Genomic DNA, 14,979 nt, shown 5'->3' on the forward strand with positions numbered 1-14,979 from the left:
CACAAAATTAGGCACTCTGTAGGTGAAGAGCTTCTCTTTACCTTTTTCACAAGTCACTATTCACGCTCACCTTGGGATGCAAATATTGTTCCATCTCGTACTATGTATTTAAAATATGAGAAGTATCAGCATGACCTCTATTCTGTGTTCTTAAAAACGCTCTCATACGGAGACAGTGATCATTGCACAACTAAACAATCAGGAATAAGCTCAAGTTCCCAGAATACTCTCTCATTTCGAAGAGGCTGCCAATTCCAGAAATGAATCCAAAATATATTGCTCTCCACGCCTCTTCCAGACCAACTTTTCTAAGGGGTTACACCCTATCCTTACTTAGTGTCTGAGAATCACTGTTTACAACTTTGTCTCTTTAAACCTTGACCCTGGTCAACAGTGCCAGGAATTAAATCATGTCTTTGGAAAGGAATGAGATCCATAGATAGGGCATTCTGTCTTTTGGGAATCCCACAGAATGAGATGATTGCAAATTGCAGTCCTGTTTTCCAACCTTTGGGAGATCTGGCACAGTTATAGTGGGCAGAGATATCTGTTTATAGGATAAACCTGAACTGTTAAATAAAATTAAATGGTAAATTCCCCAGTGCTGCTGGGCAGTGTCCCTACAGGCACAATGCGTGTTTATCAGTTTCCTACTGAGCTGAGTTTGACTTTCAAATTTCCTTTAACCCTATCATAGTAAACATACTGCAGAATTCTGGCAAACACTCCCCTTGGAAAAATAGATTTTGCTTGTTAAAATAAAATAAAATGGTGGCTATGTCCAGGACTGACTTTGTCTTGTTTTGGAAAGGCACAACACAGCATTTCCCAATGAAACTTCAAAGCCTAAAATGCTATATTATTATAAACCAAAGAAACAAGCTTGTTTTTATAAAGGGTGGATTTTGATTACTTTTGATAAAATCTCTGGCTGCAGTTGTCAAACCTCAGATGAACTGGCTTCAGTGGTGTTACTCTAAAGTAAGTGCTTAGCCGCTGGTGCCAGGTTCAGAGCCCAGTCTGGATGGGGATAGGCTGGTGGCACATTGTGCTAAAATTATGAAACTTTTGTTAACCCTGTCTCTGTGCTGTGTTCCCTGAATGATTTTATCTTCTAACAGTAAATGTTTTCTATGAAGCAAAGGAGGAGGACAAAGTGAGGCATGAGAGAGAGGGAGAGGACAAGCTAACTGGTGAGGACAAGGGTTGACTTTCTGTGCAGTAAAGAAAATGAACTTGGTTGGTTTACGGAAAGTAGAAGAGTTGAATGTTATTATGAAGCAATCATTTTATACAAGTTTTTGAAAGTGATAAATGGAGAAGTGGGATTTTTATCCTTTTCTCTTTTTTCTTCTATATTTTCTTTTAATTTTTATGTTTAAAAATGCTTGATATTTGATGTTTATTTCTGTACACTGTTTCATCTATGTTCCTTCAAGCTTTAATAAAATTTCAAAAAGGAACCTGGGACATTCTACACGCAAAGCCTGAATTTCAGACTGTACCAAGCTATTTTGCTACAAAGTAGCTTCACTGAAATTAATTAGTCCTGGTCATTCATCTTAATGATTCTGCTCTGAGCACAGCTAAATTACGGTAAATGCAACCCAGAGTTTTCCAGTGGTGCAGTGCTAGTAACTCTTCCGGCATTCGCCATTCTTTAATCAGATGTTTCCATTTCCCTTAATTACCAAATAGAAACCTTTACCACCTGTCTCACCTGGCACTGTGCAAATACCTTAGATCCGCACTATGAAATATGATGGCACACAAACTGTCTTGTTCACATCGCAGCTCCACTCCCCATGGAATTCTCATTAGTGGAGAAGAGAGGAGGAGAATGCCATTAGTTTCTGTTCAAGGTCAGTCTTTGGGTTTTATGAATTCAGTCCCATCTTTGCATTTTTCCTCAGAAGTCCTACTATGTTCAACAGGCCCTACTCTCTTGTAGGCATGCAGCTTTAAACTCTGTGGGACTTATTATGAGAGAAACATGACTAGGCTCTTGGAAGGTGCATGTATTGTATGCATCGTGACCAGAGCCTGGAAAGTTCATTTTCAAAAGGAACAAGTTCTAGCTCAAGTTCAACACGTCAAAAAAGGAAGAAATTCCAGTTCATGTTGACCCCTTTACAAAATGAACTAGTTCAGTTCACAGTTCAAGTTAATGCAGATTGTCCTTGGAAAAAATAAAAAATAAAATTCAGAATTCAGTGTTGAAGTATAAATTATACTTAAGAAGACTAAGAAAACATGGAAACACACACAGTGGAATGTGCATTGTTTTTTCCTAAAAATTACGGACATTAATAATATTATTTATACTGCCCTTCACCCACAGTTCTCTGGGTGGTTCACAGCATAAAAAACTTTAAGCTAAAAGCTCCAAAGTGTGTAAAGAGTAAAAAGAACACCACATCATTCTCTTATAATAGGAGAATGAACTTGAAGATGCAATAGAAATCATTCAATGCTCTACTGGAAAACAAACTCAATTCACATTCAGTTCATCTGGCAGTTATGGGAACTACTCTCAGACCTAGTTCAGGTATTTTTGAACTAATTCAGTGAACTTAGTTAAACTGAACTAGTTCTTTCCGAGCACTGATTTTGACAGATAACAAATCTTCTGATTTGCAGGTGTGATAACATATGTATCAGCTATGGGTGACAACCAATATTAGTCATATTCTGAAAAGATGGATTTGAATGGGTCTGTTCTGAATACAGCTAACACTGGCTATCCTCCTGATTTTTTATTAAGCATTTCAGAATTGGAAAGTGGGGGGGGGGAGGTCAGCCTTGAAGCAGAACTGAATGACATATACATTGCAAGAAAATAGTATAAAAAGAGAGTCGTGCATTAGATCAGCCTTCCCCAAGCTGATGGTTGGGGCAGATGCGAGCAGCTGTGCAAAACATCTGGAGAGCACCAGCTGGGAGAAAGGCTGCATTAGACAATGTGCTGCGATGTTGTAAAGAGCTCATATCCTTCCAGAATGTGGTACGAGGCCGAAGGGGAAGTTACGCGTCTTGATTTCTGTTAGCATGTGATATGAGTCGTTTTGTGCCGTGCTATAAAGTACATCTCCTTGCCGCACAGTGCTTCCATGAGAATGAGCCACCATGAAGCTTTATGCCATTGAGAAATAGTAATTTCATATTTTTCCAGGGCTTAGTGATCTCTAGCCTAGCTGCCAACAGGCAGTACGTGATCACATATAGTATAGTACAGTACAGTACGTTGTTTTCTAAACTGTTTTGGTACTTCAGCTGTCTCTGAGAGAGAGAGAGAGAGAGAGAGAAAGAGAGAGAGAGACTTGCATTGGGTCATGGGGGGCCTTAAGGAAGTGGAGCTAGATCATACCCACCCACACATACTGGTAGTGCCCACTCTAGGAAGAGATGCTGCTGGCCACTAACATTACCAGGTTCAGACCCTGGGAAGTCTGCTGCACCTTTTAGAGTCTCATAGAAGGAACAATTTCATCATCATTCATTTCTTCTCCCATCACAGAGCTAGAGTAAGGGGTGAAGCTGCACACAGTACATTTTCTTTTCTGCTCTGTTAAGGTTCAGGAAGGCAGCCCTTGGTACCTTGGGTTAAGGAAGGCAGTGGTACCTTGGGTTAAGTACTTAATTCGTTCCGGAGGTCCGTTCTTAACCTGAAACTGTTCTTAACTTGAAGCACCACTTTAGCTAATGGGGCCTCCTGCTGCCGCTGCACTGCCACTGCACAATTTCTATTCTCATCCTGAAGCAAAGTTCTTAAGCCAAGGTAATATTTCTGGGTTAGTGGGGTCTGTAACCTGAAGCATATATAATCCAAGGTACCACTGTACTACTGTCTTCCAGCTAGCAGTCTGCTAAAGGCGTGATTAAGGGCTCTGAGTGACAAGTTTTCATAGAATCATTGAGTTGGCAGAGACCACGAGGGTCATTTAGTCCAACCCCCTGCAATTCAGGAATCTTTCTCCCGACATGGGACTCGAACCCACAACCCTGAAATTAAGAGTCTCATGCTCTACCAACTGAGCTGTTCAGCACATACAACAATATTGCCTGCCACCCAACATATGCTTACCTGCTTACAGTAGAGATAATTTCCATTTAATTCAAGGGGATTTACTTCTAAGTAAAGCGCCTGTAAAGCGAGACAAGCGCCACAACCCCAGAGTCGTCTGCGACTGGACTTAACTGTCAGGGGTACCTTTACCTTTTTAAATACATATGCATAGGATTGGACTGCAAGATTACATATGGATTAGAGCTTTCCGAGACAAAGGAAGCAATAATGTAGAGGTATCATTGCTGTGGTGTATACATGTTCCCTTTTCTCTCTCTGTCTTTTCTTTTTCTGACGCCCTCAGTGGTTTCTGTGATTATGCAGATTTTCAAGAGGATACGATTTAAAATGAGAACTTTGAACAAAAGGAATCTCCAGAACCACAGCAATCGATGCCTGAGTGTTTTGGTTTGACTGTTCCTGTTGCCACCCTTATGCTCAGAGCAAGTCGTGGAAAACAGTTGGGTGTGTTTATTAAAGTTTTATACACTAATGAAAACTAGTTAAAGATTTCCCTAAGAGGAAAGGCAAAGCACATGGAACTTTTTAGTTTAGATTTTTTAAAAAATAAAATAAAATAATTATGCACAGTGCAGAGAAAGTGGATAGATAGAAGCTTTTCTCAATAATACTAAAGCTGAGGGAGACACAGTGAAATAAAAGGTAATGAATAAAGGGCAAAGTGAGATTACTGCAGAATATGCATTACCATTCGGAACCACTAGTTATCACATTTGGACACATTAAAGTTCTGGTCTTACTAGAGGACAGAGAAATGTTGCCACTTTACCTGTTGCTTTTATGGCAGTTAGTTGTAATGGTGGGTCAGTGTCAATATTTAGGGAATATTTAGGGTATGGGAAGTGGTCCAAATGACAAAATTGACAAATGTTGTTTGGGCAAGGGAACAAAGACAATTTAAAGCCTGCTTTATTTTAAAATAGCACCTCTTCTTTATGTACGAAGCAGCAAAACACAAGATAATGTTGAATCCTATACTTTTTGGGAAACTTTGTAATAATATCCGGTAAAGATATGAATTAACAGCTTCTAGTTTAAAATTAAAATAAAGGACAGAAAACAGAAAGTACTTCATACTGTTCCCGGCAACAGGATACAGAAATAGCCCGTAGCATAGATGGCTTTGAAAGAGAATTAGGCAAATAGATAGGCTGATGACAGATCTATCGATGGTGATTAGGCATAATAGCTAAATGGAACCTCCATATTAATAAGCAGTTTATCTCCAAATACCAGTTTCAGTGGGGCATCATGCATATGGCTTTCAGTAATGAGGGCTTGTGGAGGTATTTGGTTTGTCACTCTGCAAGAGACAGCTCTTTGGTCTGGTCCAGAAGGGCTCTTGGGTTCTTAGAGGCATATCCTTGAGTGCACACACACAGGTTCTCTATCTCCCTCTCTCTTTCACTCCCCACTCCCTGCCCCACACCACCAAGGCTACCCCATCAGCCAGTGTTAGAAATTCCCCAGGTGCCAGACGTGTTTTGCAACTGGTGTGGGTTCAGTTGTGACCATGTGGAGATCTCTGGATTCGACTGACATCTCCATTTGGCTGGCCCCTCCAGCTTTCTTAGGTAGGTAAGCAGAAGAACTTATTTATTGCATTTATATCTGACCTTTTTCTCCAGTCAGTACATGGTTCGTGCCTTCCCCCCCCCCCCCAGTTAATCCCCACAAAGACGACTGAGTGGGGATTTGACCCCTGATCTCCCAGGTCCTAGTCTGACATGCTAACCACTACACCACATTGGCTTCCTAGAGTACTTCTGCTATGGGGCAGCTATATAAATGAAGTAGGTAAATAAATATGGGGAAAGCAAAACATCACTTAGAGAAGGATCTGAAATATTTTCCTTGAAGCTTGAATTTCTTTTATTCTGGATTGTTTTATTTGATGTTTTAATATGTGGCAAACCGCTTTGAGATTTTTTTACTTAAAATATAAAGTTGTAGCTGGTCATTGACTGTAATAAATTATGATGATGATAGTATAAAAATGAAATGAAGAATAATAATAAATCTCACAACTAAAAAAAAAGGCACCCAGACATCCCATTGTGGTGACTGTAACCTAGGTTTAAGGTGCCATTGGCACTTAGCTTACATACCTGAGTTTCAAACAGCAATGGATTTTTTCCCAGAATGTGACAGAGGTCCCTCCTATTCTGATTTTACAAAAGGGAAATTGAGGCCGGGGGTAGTTTGCATAAGGTCATAACCACTGAGCCTATGGCCATGCTGGGATGAGAGATCTGCTCTCCCAGTTCCAGGCTTAACCCCACTATCCGACGGGTTATGGATCAGCAGATTCCAGCGACTGCCGTTGCTAATGTAAACACCGGCGGCTCCCAACTCCAGTTTGGGAGTCTGTGTTGATGCAAATGGCAGGCAAAGTGTGTGGCAGCATCCCGAATGATTGAACTCCCCAGAAGGAGGCAGACAGATTCACAGGATTTGTCTTGAGTTTCCTGCAGATCTGCTAACCAAAGCAAAGAGGAGTCACTGAGAATCTCCCTAGAGTGTTTAAGTATTTTTATTGCTGCTGTGTGTTTTTTCGTAAGCCACAAGACAGGAGAGGGGGGGAACCAGGGGCTCATTCTCCCTGAGAAGCCTCACATCTTCAGCTGCTGTCAACCACTATTCATCGGATGCACAGCTGACATTCCCAGGATATTGTTCTCTGCAGCCTTCTCCGTTTGATACATTTTTTGGAGGGGGGGGAGATGAACTAGACAGCACACATCTGTCCTATCACAACTCCAGAATGACAAAAGCCCACAATATAAGAATGAAACATATGGCAGAACCGCATAGCACACACAGCTCTGGGCTGCAACACCTGGCTCACTCACGGCTTGGCTTATTCCCCACTCAAATGTGCATGAGGCGCACCATTTGAGGATGGCAGCACATGTCTGCAATTGATGTCTGGTGGACTGTGTCAAGTGCTGGCTGCCTCTCTGCCTGTTCACTCATTCGGTGCCATTTCCCAGTGGCACTGCTTGTCACACCTTGGGGAAAGGAGACTATCAAATGATGCATGGCCTGGGGGAAAGTGGAGAGATACAAAAGCTCTTCTCCCTCTGCTGTCACAGGACAACTTGTGGACCTCCAAGGAATGTTGGAAGTTTCAGAGAAGATGGAAGAAGGTGCTTCCAAATCTATGGAACTTGCTTCTGCAGGAGGCAAGTGATTGCCACCAACTTGGACAGTGTGAAAAGTCAATGAGACCATTCATGGAGAATAAGGCTAGGCTCTGCCTCCACAGTTGGAGGCAGTGATTTTTTCTGAATATCAGTTGCTAAAAACGACAGTAGGGGGAAATGCTCTTGGGCTCAGCCTTCCCTGAGCTTGCAGGTTTCCCACAAGCATCTTACAGGCCACTGTGGAAACATTAGGATGCTGGACTAATGGGCTTATTGGCCTGATCCTGCAGGCTTTTCTTGCATTCTTAGATGAAACAGCTAGACAGATAACCCAGCCCAGCAACAAGCATGCATTGGCAGCTTCAATTCAGGAGGATAAAAGCAAGGGGGGTGGCCTGGACCCCAGCACCCACTGCCTGACGTGACCACTTCCCTTTGTCTAATGGTAGGGCCAGCTCTGAATTGACCCAGACATGTTTTGGGGGAAGGAGCCATTCTGTACCCACTGGGAAAAGACGAGTGATGGAGGGACTATAGAGGGAAGCAGAACTGATTTGTGTAGACTTTGTGTCACACATGGTGTTCTCTACATGATGTTGAGCCGGAGGTTTGCTCCTAATCTTCACTGCGTAGATATGTGGAAATTAAGGTCAGACATCAGTTTACAATAATATGATAACTGGGCTGTTTTTGTAAGTCATACTCACTTCCCCTGCCCTAGTGACTAATTTAGTGTTAATGTGTGGTATAAGAAGGCTGTAAGTAAATAAATTGCAATTTACACACACCCTTTTTTTTTTTTAGTGCGGTGTATTTGTAAAAACCAGTTAAGTGCCATGCAGATTATTAATAGATAAATATCCTATCTCAGCAGCTAAAACCAAATCCACCTTTTCCAAGCAGAGTCAAAGCTTTTCTCATCGCTTCTGCATGCTTACGGAACGGCTGAGGTTGCTCTTCTGAACCCATTCATACCAGATTTGTAGGGAACCTGACACAGGAACAGGGATCATGCAACGTTTTATTATCTTATTTCACACTATTCAACTATGTGACCTAAACAAATTTGTTCATCAGATTCCATAACCCTAAGTAACATTTTCCAACTTTGACAGTGTCTCCTCCCCTGCAGCAATAGACTGAGTCTTTTGGCACCTTTAAAACTAGCATATTTATTATGGCATCAAATAAGCATATGCTCTAATAAACATAGAGTCAGACCATTTGTCCATCCGGTTCAGTGTTGTCTACTCTGACTGGCAGCAGCTCTCTAGGGTTTCAGACATGAGCCTTTCACATGATTATGAGCACAGAATGTTATGTCAGAAACGTATTGGTTTCATTTTTTAAAAATTAGTGACAAATGCCGCTCTGGCATCTAATTGATATTGCCACTCTCTGAGCCAGGTGTAATTTCTTGTTCTATCAAGACACCATTAAGTTCCATTACGGTCATTGTCCCCAGTTTGTCCCATTGATTTCAGCAGGCATTGGATGTAGCTACCTTTATCTGGATTGGGGCAGATTGTTGTAAACCAATTTATTGTCCATTGAAGTCATTAACATTTTATTCCAACTATCTGGGTCTATGATCAGGGTTGGCATGTTACATGTCATAATCACTTACTTATTCACTGTAATTCTCACTGAATCTAAGAGGGCAACACCAAGTGTATATGTGCAGGATTGCAACCTCACGGGGAAGTACTTAGAATCATAGAATCATAGAGTTGGAATAGACCACAAGGGCCATCGAGTCCAACCCCCTGCCAAGCAGGAAACACCATCAGAGCACTCCTGACATATGGTTGTCAAGCCTCTGCTTAAAGACCTCCAAAGTAGGAGACTCCACCACACTCCTTGGCAGCTAATTCCACTGTCGAACAGCTCTTACTGTCAGGAAGTTCTTCCTAATGTTTAGGTGGAATCTTCTTTCTTGTAGTTTGGATCCATTGCTCCGTGTCCGCTTCTCTGGAGCAGCAGAAAACAACCTTTCTCCCTCCTCTACGTGACATCCTTTTATATATTTGAACATGGCTATCATATCACCCCTTAACCTCCTCTTCTCCAGGCTAAACATGCCCAGCTCCCTTAGCCGTTCCTCATAAGGCATCGTTTCCAGGCCTTTGACCATTTTGGTTGCCCTCCTCTGAACACGTTCCAGTTTGTCAGTGTCCTTCTGACAAACTGGAACGTGTCCAGTGGAGGGCAACCAACTTGCATGAGCGTCCTTAGGATCAAAAGCATTTAAGGTTTCAAGTGCACCAGCTATAACTGGTCTTGGGATAGGTCTGGACATTTTCTGATCAATTTTCAACGAGGTGTGATAATCTTTTTAATCTGCCTTCAGCTTTACAATGAATGGGCAGCAAAAGAGCAAAGACAGACAAATATATACACAGACATTAAAAGAAAATAAGCCTTCCTTGATTTTTCAGTCCACATACTAGAACAATGATTTAGGCAATATTTATTTCCTAACCTTATTCTACAGTAAAGAAAATTAATCCAGCAAGGCAGCACAGTGCCTGCATTGTATTTGAGTTGGTGGGAAGTCAAGAACCTGAACTGATGTTAGATTTCATAGTGAATTAGCATGCAGTAGCACTGATGTGGTCTGATATGCTAAGTGCTAATTAAGGCACAGCAAGTGGATCTTGCACCTGTTGCTATTTTATTCAGAAGGCATTGTTTGGATTCCTGCAGATTTACATCAAAACCATTTTCTATAGTGACTGGGGCTGGCTGGGACTCAGGTTCACCTTACAGCATTCAAGAGGCTTTTAAAGTGAGTGCTTTTCAACGCTGCAGTCCTTTCGCCCCTCTTTAAGAACTTTGCCCTCTCGAAAATAAAGAAAAGTCTAGCCTGTTATAAGCTATTAATTTTGTCCTCGAAAATCCCCCAAAGAAAGTTATATAACCACTTGCACAACCCTTCACTAAAAATAAAAGCGCCTCTGCAATTTTGAAAAGATAGGCGGCACCAAGGTTTATTAAAGTGTTACACGAATGCAAAAAATTCTTGATTCAGTTTTTAAAGTGGGAGGGGGGAACCTGGGATAGAGAAGCACTTCTATTATGGTGATGCACCTCTTCAAAATATCTAAAATTATACTGTATATATTCAAAGTACATGGTTTAAAATGGTGCCATGTGTACTTGGAGCTATTCTTGGGTGAGGTTCTATAATCAACTCAAAGTACAGAAGGATGCAAAGCGGAGTCAGACCTTCATCCAGCCACTTCTATCTCACTCCCACCCTGGTGCTGCCTTCACCCTCGCCCAGGAGTCAAATTTGCTTTTCCCCGGCAGGGAGAGAAGCGCCCTACACATTCCTCAAGACAAACCCCAGGTGTAAAACCGTGGTCCCTTAGAGCTACAGGACTCGGCACGAACAAGGCTGCTGAGAGCAGGAGGACCCATGAAAACTGACTTGGGTTTTCGTCTAAAACCAGGATGCTGGGAGACTGGATCTTCCCAAAGACTGAGGTTCACATCGTAGGTGATGCCTTAAAAGAGGGGTGTTGCATTTTCAGAACACGTTTTATCACAAATAAAGGAGGGTTGGTTCCATGTGCAGATCGCCCACCCAGGTAAAAAATAGCTGGAGAGGAATTTCCCCATTAAATAAAAAAAAGAAGTGGAAAATTCCAAAGGTTAAAATAATAAACTCACACTCACATTCTTACATATAACCTCGATTATCCAAGGCACCCTACGCCCTATTTCAATGCATCTGAAGGTATTGGGCCAAAACACAGGCACATACATGCACAAGTCAATAAATATGAATGCAAATGAACCCCAGCTAGGATGGAGTACCTGTCTCTTGCTGGAAAAGCTTTCGCCTGCTCTCTCTGTCCCGGGTTTTAGAGGTATATATTCCAGGGCAGTGGCTTTAGCAAGTGGGCTCCGCCAAGGTCGCTGCTCCGATGCCCATAGGGATGTCTGCTGCGGGAGAGCTTCGCGCGCCTCGCTTCGCCAGGAGCTGGAGCTGCCTTGCCTGGAGAGACCCACTGGAGGAGAGAGGCTTTGCACTGACTCCTCTCAGTCACCGCATGGGGATATTATCAAAGTCTAAGCTTGCTATTGGCTCCGATCACCAAACAAATCACACTCGCCTCCCGCTTCAAACCGCTCCCCCCACCCCCTGCCGCCGCCGCCGCCGCCGCCGCCTCTGCCTTAGACTCAAGGCTCTCTCCCTCCCTCCCCGGGTGTTTCAAACGCAGCAGCCGGGAGGGGGGGGGGCAGGAGCTTATTTCCGCGCATTTGCAACCTTGCGTGCAGCAGGTCCGAGAGGAACGTTCACAAACGGACTTTCTAAACCCGGGGCAAGGGATGATTTCAAAGAATCGCTTAATCGCTTTCCTTCGAAGAAAGGGGTGGGGGTGGGGAGAAGTTAGATTCCCCAACTGGTCTGCGGCGTTCAGGAGAGGAAGACAAGGGTCCAAAGTGGTAGCTACACAAAAGAATCGGGATATTTAATGTCGAAAACTAGAAACGGAATTTGCTGGGCATCTTCTTCATGAGCCTAATTTGTGCAGTTGGCCTTATTTCAGCCCAACTGGGGCCATGGGCGTATTATTTATCAAGTAAATAAATAAATAAAAATACTTAAACAACTGACCAATCCAGTCACGGTTCTGCTTGGTTCTGCTCCCCCCCCAAAAAAGTCCTGCCCCCACAATATAAATCCTGGCTACAACCATAACTGGGTCAGAATGTGATGTCTTGTTCTTTGAGTGGTCTCCACACCCTCTCCCAGGTTCAGGCCCCAGCATCTCCCAGCTGGGAGAGACCTGGCCTGCAATCCTGGGGACCCTCAGCCAGGATGGAACAAGGGTCTGGACTTTGGATAAGTCTTTTCCATCCCCCAACCCAACAGAGCAGTCCACTAGGCATCTTTGGGTCTCAGCGGGCTGTACCCCACCCCAAAGATTTGGTGTGTTCCTTCAAGCCTGCTGATACCTCCCTGTGTTTGTGTGGTGCTGTTTCGGCTGCATAAGGATACCCACTCCTGAACACTGGAAATAAAAAAGAATCATACAATTTTGTATCCACAAGATACAGTGGAACCTCGGGTTACGTACCGTCCTCCTTACCAATGCTCCGGGTAACAAGCTCCGCTAACCCAGAAGCATATACTCCTGGTTCCGAACTTTGCCCTGGGATGTGAGTGGAAGTTGCGTGCTGGCGGCATGGTGGCAGCAGGAGGCCCCATTAGCGAAAGTGCACCTCAGGTTAAGAACGGTTTCAGGTTAAGAACAGACCTCCAGAACGAATTAATTTTATAACTGGAGGTACCACTGTACACCCTGAAAGAATAAGGCTAGTCTACTCTGAAGGGTCAAAGGCAGGCCATGTGGCATAGAAAGCTGTCCTTCAAAAGAGGGAAATAACGCAGGGTTGTGGGGAGCTGAAGAACAATGACCAGCATCTGCCTCCTAAGGTAGTTGACTCCTTTTGCCTAATGGTAGGGCCATCCCTGCATCTCACTCATATTTCAGTGAAGTAGGTCTTCCTACTTGAATAAATATTCCTCAGCAACAGAGTTGCCTTGCCACCAAGTTTCCTTGAACGAGCTGCTAAGAAAAATGTGAAGCTTTCCACTCAGCAAAACATCGGAGGCAATTTCAAGGGAAGTAATACAGTAAAAGCAGTGTCATTTTTCAAGGATAACCACAGAGCGACCGACACAAGTAGGATTGAAGGGTCAGATGGATTGATTGATACTCTTAATCTCCGGGTCATGGTTTTAAGCCCCACGTTGGGCGAAAGATTCCTGCATTGCACGGTCCCATTCCAACTCTACAGTTCTATGACACCCTGCCTTTCACCCAGTGGAAGCTCCAGGAGGGTTATTCAGATGTTCTCTGAATGCAAATCCCAAATGCTTATGGGGGAAGCAGGGCCATGGCTACTGGTTGTACCCATTCACACACCCCACATAGGTAAGTGCACTTCCTGCCACATTTGGCATGCAGCATTCTTGAGAATGTGTCTTATGTGCTTGGCAGCTCCTTACATTTGGGAAGGCTGGTTGGCTCAGGATCCTGATGGTGAGGAAGGGCTCTCTCTGTGTGTACATCTGCACATGCACTGGGCCCTTTCTCATTAATAGTGTCTGCATGGCCGTCTGCAGAGGGTTAGCAGAGCATGGCTCAGATCCCCTGCCCTCTCAGTGAGCATGTGAGGGCTTAAAAAAATCTGAACAGCCCTGGAGTTATCAGTGAGATGGGCTTTGTGTGCTCAGATCCACTCAATCCCTGTATCTGAGTGTTGAAAGGTGGCATGATAGAGACATTGTTAATCATTGTGTGCACAGACATCTCTGGAAAACAGGGTTCCTGGTTTTATGCTGCACTTTAAAAAATGAGCAAAATCTGTTTTTCCAGAGACAATAGTGGGGGAAATAAACGAGTGTGGTTACACTGTGGAAAATGTGATGATTCTCACATACCTCCTTCAAGTCTCTTAAAAACCATCATTGGTTTCCGACCGAGAATAATAATAATTTAATAATTATTATTTATTATTTATACCTCACCCATCTGGCTGGGTTTCCCCAGCCACTCTGGGCAGCTCCCAACAGAATATTAAAAACATGTTGAAACATCAAACGTTAAAAACTTACCTAAACAGGGCTGCCTTCAGGTGTCTTCTAAAAGTCAGGTGGTTGTTTATTTTCTTGACATCTGATGGGAGGATGTTCCACAGGGTGGGTGCCACTACCAAGAAGGCCCTCTGCTTTTTCTATATACACAAGAGCATGAAACATGGGAGAAGAACTGGTGGGAGGTTTTTTTATATTAAAAGGAAAGCTGACTCAGTCTAGTATTTCACTCTTGGATTAGTTAAAGCAGTCTAAGCACTCAGTCTGCAACCATGTAAAACTGAAACGCTTTGGATTACAATTATTTGACTACTTTTGAAGTATGCTAGCTAGAATAATTCCATCGTATGCAACTTGATTTATTCCCCATCCCTGCCTCCTCCTCACACGGTGGTGACTGATCTACAGTCAATGGCTTCCTCATTCTGCCTGGCTTCCTTTTTCTCCCCCACCTTTGCTTTGCTTTCCCTGCCTGTCCATTTTAATAGCTTTCAAAATGTCTGTTTAATTTATGTCTGCTTTACTGCCTATTTAATCTTTTCCTTTATAATTATAATGACCTTCCACAGGTTATTGTAATCCTATTAGGAACATGGGTATTTTAAAGTCACTTGACTTTGCAAATAATTTTATTTGCTCCATCTGGCTTATTTGGGGGGCAGAGTAGAGAACCAGGCTTAGGGAGTTTTCCTCCTTCTTAGTAAATAAAGTATTCATGGTTAATCTTTCATTTGGACTCATTATGAAGATGTTGAATGAGGTTTATGAGGGTGCAAAACAATGAGGAAAAAGGGTAAAAAATACTCATATTATATATTATTAGAAGTAACAATGTATGAAGCAATTCAGTCTAACCTGATGTGCCAAACATTTACTTTCAATGACTGGATGTCTTGATGTTTACTGTTAGGCAGCCACAGAGAGGGACCCTCTTGATCAGATCACTGGTGTTTATGTTCATGTGCTATTTTGCCAATCTAAAATAGGCCTATACAGTGGTACCTCGGGTTAAGAACTTAGTTTGTTCTGGAGGTCCATTCTTAACCTGAAACTGTTCTTAACCTAAGGTACCACTTTAGCCAATGGGGCTCCCACTGCTGCTGCACGATTTCTGTTCTCATCCTGAAGCAAAG

The 14,979-nt window shown here is 43.0% G+C and overlaps 1 protein-coding gene across 1 annotated transcript in view; it reads right to left on the bottom strand.

The window, feature by feature from the left end:
• GREM2 (gremlin 2, DAN family BMP antagonist) overlaps positions 1-11,340 on the bottom strand; it is a 34,389-nt gene extending 23,049 nt beyond the window's left edge. Inside the window, exon 1 of the mRNA XM_081188157.1 lies at positions 11,056-11,340. The gene's annotated coding sequence lies outside the window, so the exon portion shown is untranslated. The remainder of the gene's footprint in view (positions 1-11,055) is intronic.
• Positions 11,341-14,979: the final 3,639 nt, after the last annotated feature.

The sequence above is a fragment of the Podarcis bocagei genome, assembly GCF_964188305.1.
Source record: "Podarcis bocagei genome assembly, chromosome: 3".
Taxonomy (NCBI): Eukaryota; Metazoa; Chordata; class Lepidosauria; order Squamata; family Lacertidae; genus Podarcis; species Podarcis bocagei.